At 40.3% G+C, this 17,645-nt stretch overlaps 1 pseudogene; it reads right to left on the bottom strand.

Annotated features, from left to right (window-relative positions):
• Positions 1–1,464: 1,464 nt before the first annotated feature.
• Positions 1,465–17,645, bottom strand: part of LOC139713555 (uncharacterized) — a 30,721-nt pseudogene continuing 14,540 nt past the window's right edge.

Here is a 17,645-nt window from a genome sequence, read left to right as displayed (position 1 = left end):
CAGAGTCACAATTTGGATCAATCTTCATAAAGGCGTACCACAGAGCACTTCCAGATTATAAACATGTTGCATTTCCCTCCATGAATACAACTGATATTTGCTTTGAACTTCTCCCCCAATGGAAATCAAACAGAATTGATATAGTCATGATGGCAAAAGCAGTGGACATTGTCAATAATGTGATCAAAACAACAATAATGCAACATTTAAATTTAGGTTAAAAACTACCCTTCCTTGTTGGCAAATTTGTCTCGTTATGCACTTCTAATATTGCCAAGCCATTACACAATACCATCATTCCCCTCCCCCCATTTGATTTTCAAAAATTATTGGTATTAGCACATACCCCATACCCCATTTAGGAGTTCAAAGATTCATGGGTGATATACCTTGCAACAATGTCAACCACTGCTTGCAACAATTGCTCAATTAGTGGCTGTTGCCATGGTAATTTCAATTACTAAACATTTCAGATTAGGAATGCATTGAATGTCCCTTTGTTGGTAGCTTGCTCCTTTATGTCAGTCTTTTTTTTCCCCATCAAATCGTATTCAAGAGAATCTGAAAAAAGACAGTTGTCGAAAGGACAATAACAGGTTAAGTTCACACATAGCTAAAAGCTAAGAAAAAAAAAAAATAATCGCCACGATAGCCAAAACTCTAAACTCGCTCAACTGTAGAGCTACGCCCATGTCTAAGGGTCTGCAAGAGACTGGCTCAAGCTATGTCTAGAGTAAACTACGGTGTTGTATTGCCAAATCTGGAAGAGGAACTGGACTGTGGACTGGACAGTGGACTGACCGGCATTACTTAGAAAGATGGAAGATGAGTACACGACAGACTTCTTGTCCAACATGAAGCAAAGCAAAAATAGAACACATCCTTAGAAAACAACAAAAGAACAAAGGAGAATTTTTTTTAAATGTGTAAGCTTACTTCAAAATTTCCCTATGCAGCAGACCTCTGCAAACTGACCACAGTGACTGACGTAAGTATCAAAACCCACACAACTTAATTAAGTGACATTCCTGCACACATGACAGCATGTTTTATTTCCCATCAATTTCCCTCCCCATGAAAAAAAAAAAGGAAAAGAGGAGGAGGAAGAAAAATAAACGAACAACAGAGAAAACAGAAAGAAGAATACAGAAAGGAAAGGAGAAAAGAAGGAGGAGCAGAAGCAGAAGATGGAGAAGAAGAAGAAAAAAGAAGAAAGTATCATAGCAACACTCTTGGCACTTTATCACAATGAAACATCATACACTAGTAGAAATACTGTGAGGGCATTGAATGTCTCAACATTTCAGAACATCTCCCACTCCTTCCTTCTTCGTGGATACTTTCACATCGATGCTCTTGAATGGCGACCAAGATAAGGCCATCCATCCATATTGCATTGAGACAAAATTTCCGCGAGCACAAGTTTGTCTTGGACCCACAGGTACGGTATTCTTTCTCCCTACTCGCGGAGCCGACGTCCGTCCTCAGTTGAGCGTCCCGCGGCACTGGGAGGCGCCGCACAGGCACGGGATCTTCTCCTCCTCGATGGGGAACTTGTAGTCGTACGTGATCTCGTCGCCGACGTTGATGGCCTGCTTGGAGTAGATCACAATCTTCTTCTGCGCCTCCACCGAGATGATCTTGGCATAGCAGTTGGGCTGCAAAAAAAAATAAATAAATAAATAAAAATCCAGCCAGAATGTTAGCGTTAGAGACAAATGAGGACGAATTTGCACTGTGTGTCAGTGAGACACAGCAGTCACTCTTAACCTTTTGCGTGCTTTGAATACAGATTGTCACAGAAACCCCTTGAAGGGGCATTCCAGACGACTTTCATAATTTCACATTATGTAGTACATAAATCGACAGCTCTATGTATAGATTTGTGGAATTTATTGTGGTCCTTAAAGAGGAAATTCAGTCCAAATATACACGTAAGTTAGTCTGATAAAAAAGAATAAAATTTTACGAGTTCAGCTGTAAAAATTTGACTGAAATTGGATGAAAAATAAGGAAGTCATGAAATTTTGCTAATTTCTTCAAAACAGTTCTTGTATAGTGGGTATGAATATGCAAATAAGTGAACTAACCATGTCATACCCTCACAATTTTCCATTGATCGTGTACAAAAAATGATGAAAATTCAACATTACAGTCCATCATTGAAGTCTGAAACATGACGTTATTCCTGGTTGAATATCTTCAGAATAGTGTCAGTTAGATATATGAGGATTTGAGCCTCGGGCATAATTGCATTTGAATGACAAATTGGAAATTTCACAATTTTATGTACAAACTATATGGTAAGTTGTGAGGGAATGACTTGCTCACTTTGCCATTTGCATATTCATATTGACTGTTCAAGAACTGTTTCCCCCCAAAATAGCAAAACTTCAAAATGTCATAACTTCCTTATTTTTCATCCAATTTTGATCAAATTTATACCGTTGAACTCGTAATATTTAAGTCTTTTTTCATCAGACTAACTTATATTTGGACTTGATTTCCCCTTTAGGCAGAGAAACCAATAAATTGAAAATCTCAATCAAATTACACTGAACAATGTTGATGACATAGAGCCTCACATATTTCAGAAATGTAGCAGTGTAATTCCATTAAAATACTGCTTGCTTAATAAGTTCACCTGTGCAGAATCTATGCATGCCTTCTTCTTTTGTTCTGCTCCCTAGAGCCCCAACTCATGCATTCTTATGGTGAGGCTGCTATGTCATCATCCTTGTTCATTGCAATTTGTAATAGATTTTGAAAACATTCTTATTCCTCATCCAAATCACTATAAATTCTGAAACTCTGTATTCAGTATGACTAATTTATAGTTGTTCAAATGTAAAAGTCTGAAAATCATCCAGAGGTCTCGTTTAATAATGTAAACTAGAAATGTTGCTACGGCGACTGGTGTATGCCTCCGCAATAATGCATGGTTCTCCTAATAGGTCTATAGTACAATGTCTTGACAATGTGTGATGACAGTTTCACACAATTGGCAAAATATTAAAATGACAGGTTTGCCACAAATGTGCTGAATGTTCACTTTCCTAGAACTAGGTTCAATTGGATGAATGATTAAAACGTCAGAGTGCAGGTATTTGGGGGAACTGATGATTTTTACTTGACTTTTGACCCTTTCATAAGTTTATGCATTGAGTAATTTTCAAGGTATTGAGAAAAAGTATAATTTCAGTATCAAATGGTAAAATAGTATCATCTAAACCTGGCCTTTGACCTTTGACCTCACAGTTCCAAAGAGAATCACTGTTCGGTAGAACATGCATAAATATGTAAGTTTCATGATAATACCTTGAGTTACTTTTGAGATATGGAGGAAGAAGTGCAATTTAGCACTTTCACTTGACCTTTGACCTTTTGACTTTTGACCTTTTGGCAAGAAACTTCCTGCAGAATATATATTGGGTTATACATGCATAAATCAAGTTTTAAAAAAAAAAATCCTTCAGGCATTGCATAAATATAAGGAAAGTAGTGATATTTTGAGGAGTTGACCTTGACCTTTGACCCATGACCTTTGACCCATGACCCCCAACTTCCCTAGATAATCACTGCCCATCGGTACATGCATATATACTAAGTTCCATGAAGATCATTTGCGAGATATGGAGAAAAACATGAAATTTCAACCTTTTTTCACAAAATAACCTGTGACCTTTGACCTTTGACCCCGTGACCCTAAAATCTAAACAAAGTATTATCCCCCCAGGTTATACCCTCATACCAAGTTTGATGTAAAACCGCCACACGGTTCTTGAGATATCGACAAAAACAAAACGGGACGGACGTACGTACGGACGGACGGACGGACGGACGGACGGACGACCCGAAAACATAATGCCTCCGGCCACTTCGTTGGCGGAGGCATAAAAACGTCCAAAGTCCTTGACAAAGAAACGGTGAAGCTACCTTTACCCTAGAACTCTTGCCCAGAAAGATTTCATCTCAGAAAAATATCAAAGTCAGTCATCATACATTGACAAATGAGCAGACACTAGATTAAACCTAAATTGTCAAATACAACTCCTCAAAGTAATACTTTGGGAGATAATATTCATTCCTCCTCACTGGCACAACACATTCTGGTAAACCTCTGTTGGGTCGACACAAATCTCCTTCCCCCAACTTCTCTAAACTTTTTCCTATTCAGGTATCCCAATCTTTGTCCATGAAACTCGTTTCTGTCTTGATATATTCCCCTTGTGTTTTCCTCCTTGCCCATATGACACTGAAAACAACTGGAAGTTCCAAGTTGTTTATCTGCGTGTATAAATGTGTTTTATTCCTTCAGTTTATGAAAATAAGGGAGAGCTGTAAGAAACCATATTACCCAGAGGCTGTTATCCCAGTCAAGCTAACAGCATTATTGATAAGACTCTCCTCCACCTGTATACCTTAAGATACGAAGAAATATATAAACCGCACATCATACGCATAATTATATCTTATTTCTTTTGAATACTCCTGTTTATATTTTGATGTGAAAATTGTTGAATTTGTCATAATTATTTTCATTTGTACTAGTGGAGAAATAAAACAAACTGAAACTGAAAATCCCTAGCACTCACATTGCAGCTGTGGTTGATGAATCTCGCCAGGTTCCCTGACTTGGTTGCATCGATGATGGCCTCTGCGTCGATTCGGAACAGGTAGCTGCTGCCGATCCCCATGCGCTCGTAGTTCTTCTCGCGCAGGTCGGCGATGCTCTGCCGAATGGACTCGCCCACGTACTCGATGACCATCTCGTCGGCGGCGATCGGCTCCATGGCATACAGGCCCCAGCCGTGGATGGAACTCTTGCAGAATTTCAGATCTTTCTTGCGGAACTGCAGAGGGAAACATTCAGGCATTGAGAGATGAATGGGCTTGATCTTTGTATTTTGTTTGTTTAAAGGTTAATTGTATGCATCAGTTTGCAATGGGGTTAACAGTTTGTCTTTGCTTCTGTGTAGAAGCGTTCTGTTAGGAAGTTATAGCACTTGACGTATGTTTGTAGCGATATTTCTAAGATATTTGTTCATGCAAACTATCTGAATTTGTCTTCTTTTTTTTTCAAATTTTTTAGTCAAATTTCAGTTTCTTTATCACAAACTAGAAGTACTACATGAGACATAAACTTAGTGATAATCAATAGACATACCCTGCACATGAATTACAAGGAAAACATCTGTGCAACTGCCTGGATCAATCTACTTTGTACATTATTCTAATTCACAATCAATGCTTGGCTGGAAATTCTGGGCTGAAATCAAACACAATAATGTGCTTATCCATGCAATAAAATGAAAAAAAAATTGTATATACTGTATTTGTATTAGTGCCAAAATCTGAACCTTTCTATGGGGGAGGGGATGTGTGAAAAAAAAAAATCTACAACAAAAATCAAATTTGATGTGCAAAAAAAGGTCAGCAGTGGTGGATCAAGGATTTGAAAATAGAGGAGGTGCAGATGACAATTTTCATAGATTTAGCATTTGATAATATGTATGGTCAATAAGTGATTCTCAAAAAATAGAGGGGGCGCATGTCTCTTGTGCCCCCGCCTGGATACGCCACTGGTCAGGGTGTTGATGAGATGCTCACTTTCAGTTGGTTGAATTTGAGGAGGTCCGAGACTGGTCCCTCTTGCTGCTGGAGGGCCGCGATGAATCGGCGCTGGTCGGACCGCACGTCCCTGGACGTATCCAGCCGCTTCTTGGAGACAGATTCCTAGGGAGTCAAAGGAGGCGACAGATTTACTTTACAATTTGTCTGGAAAGTACCACTCGTTAACACAAAATACAGTATTAACACACACACTACCAAACAAACAAACACAAAACTTTCACAAAGACTTTCTCAGTTTCCATGGAACAAAGGTTTGTAAATGTATTCAGATTCTACACATAACCTGTGAGGGATGTTCCTTAGCAACCAGAAAGCTTGCCCTACCTAGCAACAACTAACATATACAAAGTCTATCACAAGCATTGAAATGCACCGAGTACGCACGAGTGCATGGAATAGCTTGCTACTGGGCGTTTGCACAAAACACATCCATATATCATCAGCTGAGAATGAGAAGGGCGTTAAGGTGCCTCGAGCATTATGGCTTTAGTGGCAACGTAACACCCTTATCATTCTCGCCTAACAATATTTGACTACACTAGTACACTGGCCTTTTGAAACATTTTCATAAACATTCATGTAGCAATAAAATCTATTTCAATCATCAGCTATACTTGATCTCCATAATCTCGCATGGAAAATATGAAATCATCTAGGAGCGGCAATCTCCAACGCTCAGTGACTTACATCAAGGGCGCTGCTGTCCGTCACGCTCTCCTGGACGTAAGTGCGAGCCTTGGTCAAGTACTTGACCTTCTCCTTACTGGAGATCTTGTAGTAGCCCTCCGTCCTCGCCGTGCCCGTCACGTGAACCCGCGTCTCCTCGTCGGTTTTCCGCCTCTTGGGCTGCGGCGGGTCAGCATGGGCCGTCAGTGAGGGGAAAGCGAGTCAAGGAAGATGTATGAGGTGATGTACACAGCAGTGTACTCACAGTCAATGTCCAAAACACACTCCTATACACACATACATCCACACACACACACACACACACACACACACACATACAAACAGAAAGTAACATTAAAGGACAAGTTCACCTTCATAAACATAAGGATTGAGAGAATGTAGCAATATTAGTAGAACACGTCATTGAAGGTTTGAGGAAAATCAGACAATCCGTTCAAAAGTTATGAATTTTTGAAGTTTTTGTGCAGTAACCGCTGGATGAGAAGACTACTGCAGTGTATGAATAACTCAGATGTCACATGCGTACAACAATATAAGGAAAATATAAAGAGAACTAGCAGCACCCGTGGAAATCCACGGGTCTGAGGGGTTTTACTCTTTTTTTCCCTCTCATATATACGATTTTACACATTTTTATTGATGAAATAAAAAGAACAGTTACTTGTGCTCTCTTCTACTCATGACCACCATCCCCTCACACACATTTTCACCCTCGCAGAACAAACAAACAAACAAACATTCAGGGAAAAATCACCAAAAAACGCTTGATGAGATTCTCCGAAAGTTCTGCCCACAGATTCTTCCCGTCTGAACGGGGAGATGCTATTGACACTGTATGACTTTGATATTAATTATACCCCCTGTTCTTGCATCCATGCAGGCACCCGAGCGAATCCGCGGCTGGTCTCAAGGCATCGCATTTTTTTTTCATTCCTATTTCTTTTCCCACGTTATGAGAGAAAAATATAATATTTTCGTCTTCAATCGCTCCCTCCTTTTTGTTTTTAATCACCAAAACTTGGTTCGATGTATCAGAGAACCATCCGTTTATATACTTCAGACTAAACATCATCATTATTATTATCATATTGTTATCATTATTATGCTCCTACTGTTATATTATTATTGTGATCATATAGTCATTAGGCTTTATAAGTATAAGAAACCCGTGGAAATCTATGGGTCTTAGGGCTTCGTATTCTTTCTTTAATATTTCTTCAACCACGTTATGACAGAAGAAATACACAAAGATTATTTTTGTCTTCATTTGCTCTCTCATTTCTGTTTTCATAATCAAAACTTGGGTTGATGGATCTAGAACCGCCTGTTATATCTCATTGATACTGTTTATTGTTTTTACTATCATTATAATCATTGATTATGATTATGATTATGATTATTACCATTATTATTATTTTCAGGGAGGGGAGATCATAGTCATTCGGTTTCATTGCTATTTCATATAATTCATTGACATGGGGATGACTCAAGGGAATTCAGAAAAAAAGTTTATGGGTCAAGGATAGTGAATCTTTTTGTCCGTCATGTCAAGGTTACTCTCAAGGTTACTTATTTCAAATAGCTTCGTTATCATTGATATTTATTTTTAAACGTTAATACAATCCAGTACCTGTTTGCGTCTCCTCCGCCCACTCTTAGTTATGGATTATAGCACCCCTCCCCATTAATTTGTGTTGGCCTATTCTCTTATTATCATTATTACAGTGTAATATTGTTATTGTTATTATCATTTTTATTATTACTAACATTTTCATAATTATTATTATTTTTTTAATCATGTTCCAAATTTCACATTTCATATTCAGGTTACATATTCCATTTGATTTTGAAGTAAAATATGTTTAACACAACAGTCAATTTTAGACATAATTTCACAAATGTATAAGGACATGTAATACAATGATGTGTAAATATGAGGAACCTACTAAAAAGCAATGCTTGGAGGATGTAAATTCCAAAGAAATAATGTAAGCGTTTAGTGCAACATGCTAATTACGAAAGATGACGAAACACATGCGAAATTCAGTATGTCGAGATTATAATAAAATCTACGGAATGAACAAAATAGTTTATAATTTTCAAGGTAAAAACTCAAGGATTTAATGCTACATAAAATTGCAATATTGGTCAAACAAATGTAGTCAAATGTAGTCACCCGAGCGAGGTATCATTAGGGGAGAGGAGAGAGTAGAGTCATAATATAGGGATGATCAACATAGGGAGGCAGAAATGTTAATTTGTTAAGAATTGTAAAAATCTCTTTCCCCCATTTTTCTGCTCTTGATAAAAAGCTTTTCTGAAGACAGTCCTGCGCAAACTGTCCAAAACTGCTTCACTGCACTAACATACTCAATCTTGTGCTGAGCAGGACTACCCCAGTTGTGTTTTTGTTGCTATTGTGCCGAGAGAAATACAATATTTTCGTCTTCACTATACTGCTCTCTTCTTTTAGTTTTTATCACCAAACCTTGGTTTGATAGATCATAGAACCACCCGTTTATCTGCTTCAGACACAGGTACATTTTATCATCATTATTATCATTATTGTTATTATTATTATTATTATTATTATCGTTATTATATTACCACTATAATCTCCACTATCATTTGTGGAGGGGGAGATCATATTATAGTCATTAGGTTTAATAAGTAGGCACCTGTTGGAATCCATGCATCTCAGGGCCTCGTATTTTTTCTTTAACTCTTTTCCCTCGTTATGGGAGAAAGAAGAATATTTTTGTCTTCATTTGCTCCCTCTTCTTTATTTTTATCAACAAAACTTGGTGTGATGGACCATAGAATTACCCATTTTATTTCCACTTGGAAATTCAAAAAAAAAAAAGCGTTCGGCAAAGCGAGGGTTTCCTCTACGTCCGCTCATCTTATGAATATTCATGTTACAGCAGCCCTACAGTAAATGAATGGACAGCGGCGCGTGTAATCTGATATGGAAGGATACGATCGGCAAGGACAAAATTTAAGTGGATATTTAGCCGTCCTAAACAGTCTGAGTACAATGATACCCGCTTGAGAGCAGGGAGGTGAGAGGAACTAAATGACGTACCTGAGCCGCATATGTATAGTATCCTGCAGTTGTGCAAAATACAATAAAATAACAGCATTCGTTGTTTTCATTAGGGCACGCCAATGCCAATGGCGAACGTCACTGTACGTAAATGTCCTTGTATGACCGCGCGCGCCGTGTATTATACGATAATTATGAGAGTCCATCACGCGAAAGCAGATACTCAGTAGTGTTTCATGTAACCATCGTCAATACATACACACAGGCGCAAGCCACACACTGGCGTACCGTGCCCACTCGAGAGTACATTGTGTGCGTGCCTGCGTGTCCGCCGGAAGATGTCAAAGATTTCGCTGCACCCATCATCTTTAGTATCCCACTGTCTCTGCCAGATAAATGATGCACTATCGAGAAAGTAGGGGTCCAGCGCAGGATTGGTGAATATTAAAACGCTCGGCTCTTTCGTCACGCACAAAAATGAATTATGCATGTAGCTAATTAATTTTTCTTTTTCGTCCTCGACGTCGACACGGAGGCGGAGAGGGGACGAAACCCGCGCCATTCGATGCAGGATACTCTCCTGCGGCCGACGGCACCGGTCGCAGCTGCCCGGAGCCGACGGCTCGGGAGGAGATAGACAATCCAGCAACGCCGGAATAAAACAGGAAATACATAAGGCCGCGACAACAACAACAACTTCGAGTATTATAGTATAGGATTTCACAAAATGCCATCTTTTGAAAAAAGTACACATTCCCCTGACTCGTTACCGACAAATGTTATGGGTAATATTATTCCCCCTGCCTTTAGAAAGAGGCAAGTCAAGAGCTCTTTTATTATGCGAAAAAAGTGAAAATATGTTGAATTTTCTTTTACATTTTCTTTATACTGTTGTACGCATAATATGACTCACAAGCTGTAGTAGTCTCCTCATCCAGCGGTTCCAACACAAAAATTTTAAAAATTCATAACTTTTGCATCGATTGTCCAATTTTCCTCAAACTTTCACTGATGTGTTCTACTAATATTGTTGCATTCTCTCAATCCTTATGTTTATGAAGGTGAACTTGTCCTTTAACAAACGCACAACCACAAAGAGGCAAAAACGAAAAACTCCACAGGCATTGACACTAATTAGCATATAACACACACTCACAGAGACACTTGTCGAATGCACATATATACCCATGCTACTGTAAAAGTGGAAATTTCTGGCGATTTGTGCAACAAGAAAGTAGCACGGAAACAACAGCACGCAAATATTGTTTTTGTTTTCATATGTAAAACTTTTTCATGTTTTGTTTCCAAGGAATAAACGAAAGAGAAAAACATCTGACCCAGGAGAGTAGGAAAAATTACGTGAAATTTCTGCTTTTGCAGTAACTGCCCACACTCTCTCCATTATACAAGTTATTGGGGTTTTTTTAAGATAAAGAAATTTTACGGATATGATAATGCCAATGTTTTTATCTATCATTTTGCATTTTGTTGTGAATATATGTATGCCTGTAGATACATTCTATTTTTGTGCATTATAGCTGAAAATAATGTATTTTCTGGATCAGATGAGCCTCAGATGGTTAGTGGGTGAGGAGGGGAGAAAATGAACAGAGGTTCAACTCGTATCAGGTACTAATTTACTGGGTCTAGGGATATTACCCCCTTGACAATTATCCCAGACCCTTCCCCTTCCCCTAATCCTGAACCTAATCATAACCCTAACCCAAAATCTAACCCTAGCCCTAATCTTAACCCTAATCATTACTCTAACCTTATCACTAGTAAACCAGTATTTAGCCGGAGGGTAATTGTCCTTCAGGCTTATTGCCCTGGTACGCAATTTATCATCCCAGCTGGGGAGCGGCAATATGGATAAAGTGCCTTACTAGGATAACAGTGAAAGGAAATGAACAAAATGGCATTTACAGAAATCTAGTTTTGTGCTCTCGTGATGTAAAATCTGTGAATGAAAAGGATATGTCCATGGGGCACCCAGTGGGTGTAGCTCAGCCAGTGGATCTTGCCCGCCTCGAGGAGGGCCTCGTAACTCTTCCTGATGAGGAAGGCATCCTCGTGGTCGATTCCCGTCCGCAGGAACTCGTAGAGAAGCTTCCACTCCTCGTAGTAGTTGCGGGCTATGAACTCGGGGGCCTTGGGCTCTGGCACCGCCACCTTCTCCTCCAGGATCTGAGCCAACTCATTCTTCCGCTTCCGGGCCTTCTTCTTCTTCTCCTCCTTCTGCCGCTGCTTCTCCTCCTTGACTCGTTCTTTCTCCTTCTCCTTCTCCTCCTTCTCCTTTGCCTTGGCGATGTCCGAGGCGATGATGTTGGTCGTCTTCTCTGACAGGACGCTAGTGTTGGCGACCTCCTGCCTGAGTTCACTAGAAGCCTCCGGGGTGTCTGGAACGAGGGGAGTCTTTGCCACCTTCTGGCAGTAGGTGTGGTCTAGAATGGCCAGTGGCTCCAGGACTACAACTGCCCTCTGTTTTTAAAGATGAAACAGTCAGGAAGCACTGATAATTGCAGCATTGAAAAGCCAGACACAGATATCACATAAAAACTGTGATCAAAGCTACTTTCTTTTAAAAATTGCATCAAGCTCACTATCTGACAAACACTGATAAATGACTGCAAAGTCTTGGCTAATATTCCTATTAAAAAATGGTTTGTATGACATAACTTCTGACATGACTATTGATACTCTCCAGGCTGAACCTGAATAGAATTGTTATTTCTAATGGCAAACCTCTTTGAGGTAAGTACATGTGTCCTACTGAACAAATAGTCCCTGTGCTTGCAGCAATTGTGCATTGCCACAATTGAGAAATATTCATCCATATGATTAAAGATTCTACTGTAAATTGGCACATGGATTAACAGCATTTCAATATCCACTCCCTCGTATCACAAGTCCACACCAAGAATCCCACTCTAATTGCCTTTCAATCAAACCTGTGAGCTCACCTGCATATTCTTGTAGTCTCCCACGTCGACGATGTCCGCCTCACCCTCCGACCCCGACAGCGTCTTCTCCGACGTGTCCTCGCGGACGTCGCCCTTGAATGCCGTCATCTCTCCCACCTCGGCCGCGTCGCTGCTGAGCTGGCGCAGGGCGGTCAGCGACTGGGCAGCCTGGATGTCCGTCATCTCCAGGTCGTCCAGCGACCGGTCAGCATCCGAAGATTCCTCCATCTTGTTCTTCTCCTTCGTGGCCATCTCCACCAGGATCTCGAAGGCTCCCAGGCGGTCACCATTGGTGTCCCTGAAGTCCGTCCTCCCCTTTGCTTCTGCAGCAGTTTTTTCCTCTGGCTTCTTTGACTCTGGTAAAACAGCTGGTGCAGATTTCCTGAGCAGACACCGAAAAAAAAGCAAAACAAGGAAAAGTAGAAATTACGCGGTGCGTAACATATGTCCCCGCCGGAAGTAGCATTTTGTAACAAAATGTGCAATATAGGTAAAAAATCAAGGTCAAAGGTCAAAGAAGTCAAAGGCCAAAATTCTGTGTAGAAGTTTTGAAGCCCTCACCTAGTGCCATCACATAAAGCAAATGGAATCGAAATTGGGTTAGAAATGGCGAAGGAGTAGCATTTTGTAGCCAATGTACAATATAGGTCAAAAATCAAGGTCAAAGGTCAAAGAAGACAAAGGTCAAAATTCTGTGTACAAGTTTTGAAGCCCTCACCTAGTGCTATCACATAAAGCAAACGGAATCGAAATCGGGTTAGAAATGGCGAAGGAGTAGCATTCTGTAGCAAAATGCACAATAAAGGTCAAAAATCAAGGTCAAAGGTCAAAGAAGTCAAAGGTCAAAATTCTGTGTAGAAGTTTTGAAGCCCTCAACTAGTGCCATCATATAAAGCAAACGGAATCGAAATCGGGTTAAAAATGGCGAAGGAGTAGCATTTTGTAGCAAAATGTACAATATAGGTCAAAAATCAAGGTCAAAGGTCAAAGAAGTCAAAGGTCAAAATTCTGTGTAGAAGTTTTGAAGCCCTCACCTAGTGCCATCACATAAAGCAAACGGAATCGAAATCGGGTTAGAAATGGCGAAGGAGTAGCATTTTGTAGCAAAATGTACAATACAGGTCAAAATTCAAGGTCAAAGGTCAAAGAAGTCAAAGGTCAAAATTCTGTGTAGAAGTTTTGAAGCCCTCACCTAGTGCCATCACATAAAGCAAACGGAATCGAAATCGGGTTAGAAATGGCGAAGGAGTAGCATTTTGTAGCAAAATGTACAATATAGGTCAAAGGTCAAGGTCAAAGGTCACGACTGAAATTCTGTGTAGAAGTTTCAAAGCTCCCATGTAGTGCTATCATATAAAGCAAACAGAATCAAAATTGGCTAATAAATGACAGAGAAGTAGCAAATTGAAGATTTTGATCACACACGGACGCACACACGGACACACGGACACACGGACGGACGGACGGACAGACGGACGGACGGACACACGGACACACACACGTACGGAGCCCGTTTCATAGTCCCCTGCTCGAACTCGTTCGGCGGGGACAACAAAACACAGAATTACATACCTTTTCATCAAACCAGTCTGTCATTTAAAAAATTCAAATCTGTTGTCATGAAATAAAGAGATGCAGAAAATGAATCAGGCAGTACTCTACTTCACAGAGAATGTGATTTGTTTTTACTTGCATGTATTGTTCCCAGGGAGATACAATTTCATTAAGCTTTTGCTTACCTTATGATGTGCTTGGCACATAATTCATACATGGCAATTTAGTTATCAATTCAATTTGGAATTTCCACTACAGGAAGACTTTGTATAAACCTTATTGACAACTTTATTTGTTGAACATTCTGAAGACCCATGAGAAATATTTTCTCTCTTCAATATCTGTTTCTCTACACTCATTTCATGCCGTCAAAAAATCCATAACAGAACAAGATATCAAGTGGATCCAGCGCTTCTTTCCATGCATTCTTGCAGAAGAGCATAGCAAACTCGGGGGGCATGGGGTCTCTTTGTACACCCCCACCCCACCCCTGCATGCAAGAAATGCTCTGAGTACATACACGAGTGAATGTACTTTCAAGTTTGTACATGATAGATCCAGGGCTAATCACCACGGGGCCTCGGGTCCATTTGTTTAAATAGGCACCAAAGTGAGGTCCTGTCCACCTAGAGATGCTACCTGCCAAGTTTGGAGGAAATCTGTCATGGTGTTTTCATCAAGAAGTAGCTAAAGATATAATGCCCTGCTAGGGGTAGACAGAGAGAGTCTACCACACTATTTGGCCTCACCCTTCGGTGTCCTCCGTTTCCTCGTCTGACTCTTCTGTCTCCGAGTCCGAGCTGGAGGACTCCGTCTCGGAGCTGGACGAGCTGCTCCAGTCATCGTCCGATTCATCCTCGGAGCTCTCCGACCCACTCTTCTTGTCTGCAGCCAGCCAGGCAGCCAGGCAGGTAGGGGGAGAAATCACGGCATGAATCATTATGTCTTCTCTTTATACCACAACTTTTGATAACTCAATCTTGCCATCATATATCTTCTTTATTCTTCAATCTGTATCTGCTTATCAAACCCATGTCACATATTATTCCATGCATTTTACACTTGTAACAGCACATATTTATGTCACTGTGTTGTGAATCTGAAGTATTCGTATCGTAACTTAGTTTGTACTAATCTGCATAGTTTTTATGTTGTACTGTTATCTTTGTCTTTAGGTCAGTATTAAAATCAATATGTTTTGCTCTCAAGCAATCATCACGTTCTTACAATTATTATTCACCAGCCAGATCACTCTTCACAAGTAATTGGCTATCATGCTGCGATATATTAAAGGACGAGTCCACCTTCATATACATAAGGATTGAGAGAATGCAGCAATATTAGTAGAACACAACACACAAAACTTTACTCTTTGAATGAACAGCACATTTCTTCGACTTGCTACTGACGTATGTTAACCCTAATCAGGCTGGGGGGGGGGGCGGAATCCGCCCCCCCACGACGTTTCGCGCAATATCTTCGCAACGCGATAAGCTCCCGCCGCGATGTTTCATGACTTTTTTCTTTCAAGTATCGCGCAACTTTTGAGACCCAAATTGTTGCGCCCGCGCGTACCGTTTTGACGCGACGCCCGTTCGAAAAAAATTTGTCAACCCCAAAATTGCTCCAAAACGTGATTTTGTGTGCAAATCCAATGCAAATTGTGTTTTTTCAATTAATTCACATAAAAATTCATATCTTCACTTAGAATGGCCGAAATTAATTTATTTTAGCATAATAATGCTTCGAAAAATGTCTGTGACAAATTTTGGCCAAAAAACAAACAAAAACAAAAGGTCAAAAAACAAAGAAATACATAAGAAATTCAAAAAACAATAAAATACATAAGAAATTAATTTCGATACAGATTTTTTTTATCCTATGTCTCAGAAGAATGACACAAGAAACATTTTAAAAAAGAAATTAGCTTAATTGGAGCATTAATAAGTGATTTAGAGCCCAAAACTGATTTTATGCATAAATTACAATAATTAATTAATATAAAATATAAGAAAACATTTTCGGAGGAAGCAACCATACATTTTGATAGAATACGTCGCAGGCGTCGTGTGTGCCAATTTTCGGCGCGATCGCACGTTCCATAGGCGAGATCTGAAGGGGGGGCGGAATCCCCCCCCCCCCAGATATAGCATAGCCAAAAAAGCCCAGCCTGATTAGGGTTAAGGGTAATATTATTCCCCCTGCCTTCTGAAAGAGAGAAGTCGAATGTTCTTTTGTTATGCGAGAAAAATGGAAATATGTTGAATTTTCTTTATTCTTTCTTTATATCGTTGTACTCATGTGACATCACAAGCTATAGTAGTCTTTTCATCCAGCCGTGACTGAGCAGAAACTTCAAAAAGTCATAACTTTTTAACGGATTGTCCGCTTTTGTTCAAACTCTCACTTATGTGTTCTACTAATATTGCTGCATTCACTCAACCCACATGTCTAGGAAGGTGAACTTGTCCTTTAAGAATGACATATGCATTTTAATAAAAACTATTCCACGTTTCATAATGGCATGATTATGTTAGATGTCATCCCAAAAAATTACCTTCTTCCTCTGGTTTGCTGGGTGCCTTGGAAACGCTAGGTTCTAGTCCTTCCTTCTCATCTTTGGTTTCAACTGCCAGCTCTTCTTTCGTGAGAGGCTCAGCCTCCGCCACTTCTTTCTCCAGATCTTCCGCCGTGTCCTCATCAACATCCTCTACCTCTTCTGCATCCTCCTCCTCCTCTTCCTCCTCTTCCTCATCTCCTTCTTCCTCCTCCTCCTCTTCCTCCTCCTCCATCTCTCCCTTTTCAGCATCCTCCTCCTCTTCCTCCTCCTCCTCTTCTTCCTCCTCCTCTTCCTCCTCCTCACTGCTGGATGAATAGATGAGGTCCCTTGCTCTCCTCGCCTGCTCCGCCCGGTCGATCACAATCTCTGAGGTGTGGCTTGTCGTCTCATCTCTCTCCGTGTCTGCTTGGTTTGAAATCAAGGTGGATACAACAAACCTCAAAGAAAATTGGGTACAGAGATGTTGCGCATACACAAGAAACAGTACCTTTTGTTTATGCAAAACCTTTTGACATCAAACCCCAACAGGACCTTTCAGACAGGTGCCATTTACTTTCATATGATGGCAAAAGCAAATCATAATTCTCATGGTGTCTCTGTAGCAATCTTGTAAATCTTTACATCGGTGTAAACCTGAACATGTGAAGCTATCTTTCATGGTGTATTCTGCAAGCCATGTGATTATAATACAGTGGCTCCCAATTACAACAGTCCCTCAACATATTTACTGAATTCAGATTATTTTCACTAATTGCCTTTCCTATTCTCTCTAATTTTTTTCAGCGGACTGTCTAAAGCAAAGCCTATCTTACCTGACATGACTTCGTCTTCATCATCCTCATCATCATCGTCAATCAGTGGTGGAGTGACCGGTCTCTTCCTCGATGGCTTACCATCCTCCGTCTCAACATCATCATCTTCGTCTTCTATCTCGTCTTCTGGAGGCGGGGACGGAGGTTTCCTTTTCACCTATATTCCCCAAACAAACAGCACTTGATGAGTGGAGTGACTGGAGGAACGAACTGCTTGCCCTAACTCTGCAATTTTCAGTGGTACTCTTTGGCCTCAGTGAGACATAGATCTATTGAATAGCCCATCATGATATAGACACAGCTTACTTAGGCTGCAAAACTTGACTACACACCAGTTTAGAGTCAGTGTATACCTAAATTGACCTAATAAACCTGGCAGTTTCAAAGCA

Source organism: Diadema antillarum, unplaced genomic scaffold (genome assembly GCF_040938485.1).
Source record: "Diadema antillarum isolate AM-2024a unplaced genomic scaffold, OU_Dant_1.0 seq00002002_RagTag, whole genome shotgun sequence".
NCBI lineage: Eukaryota > Metazoa > Echinodermata > Echinoidea > Diadematoida > Diadematidae > Diadema > Diadema antillarum.
This window is presented reverse-complemented; position numbering and strand designations above follow the sequence as displayed.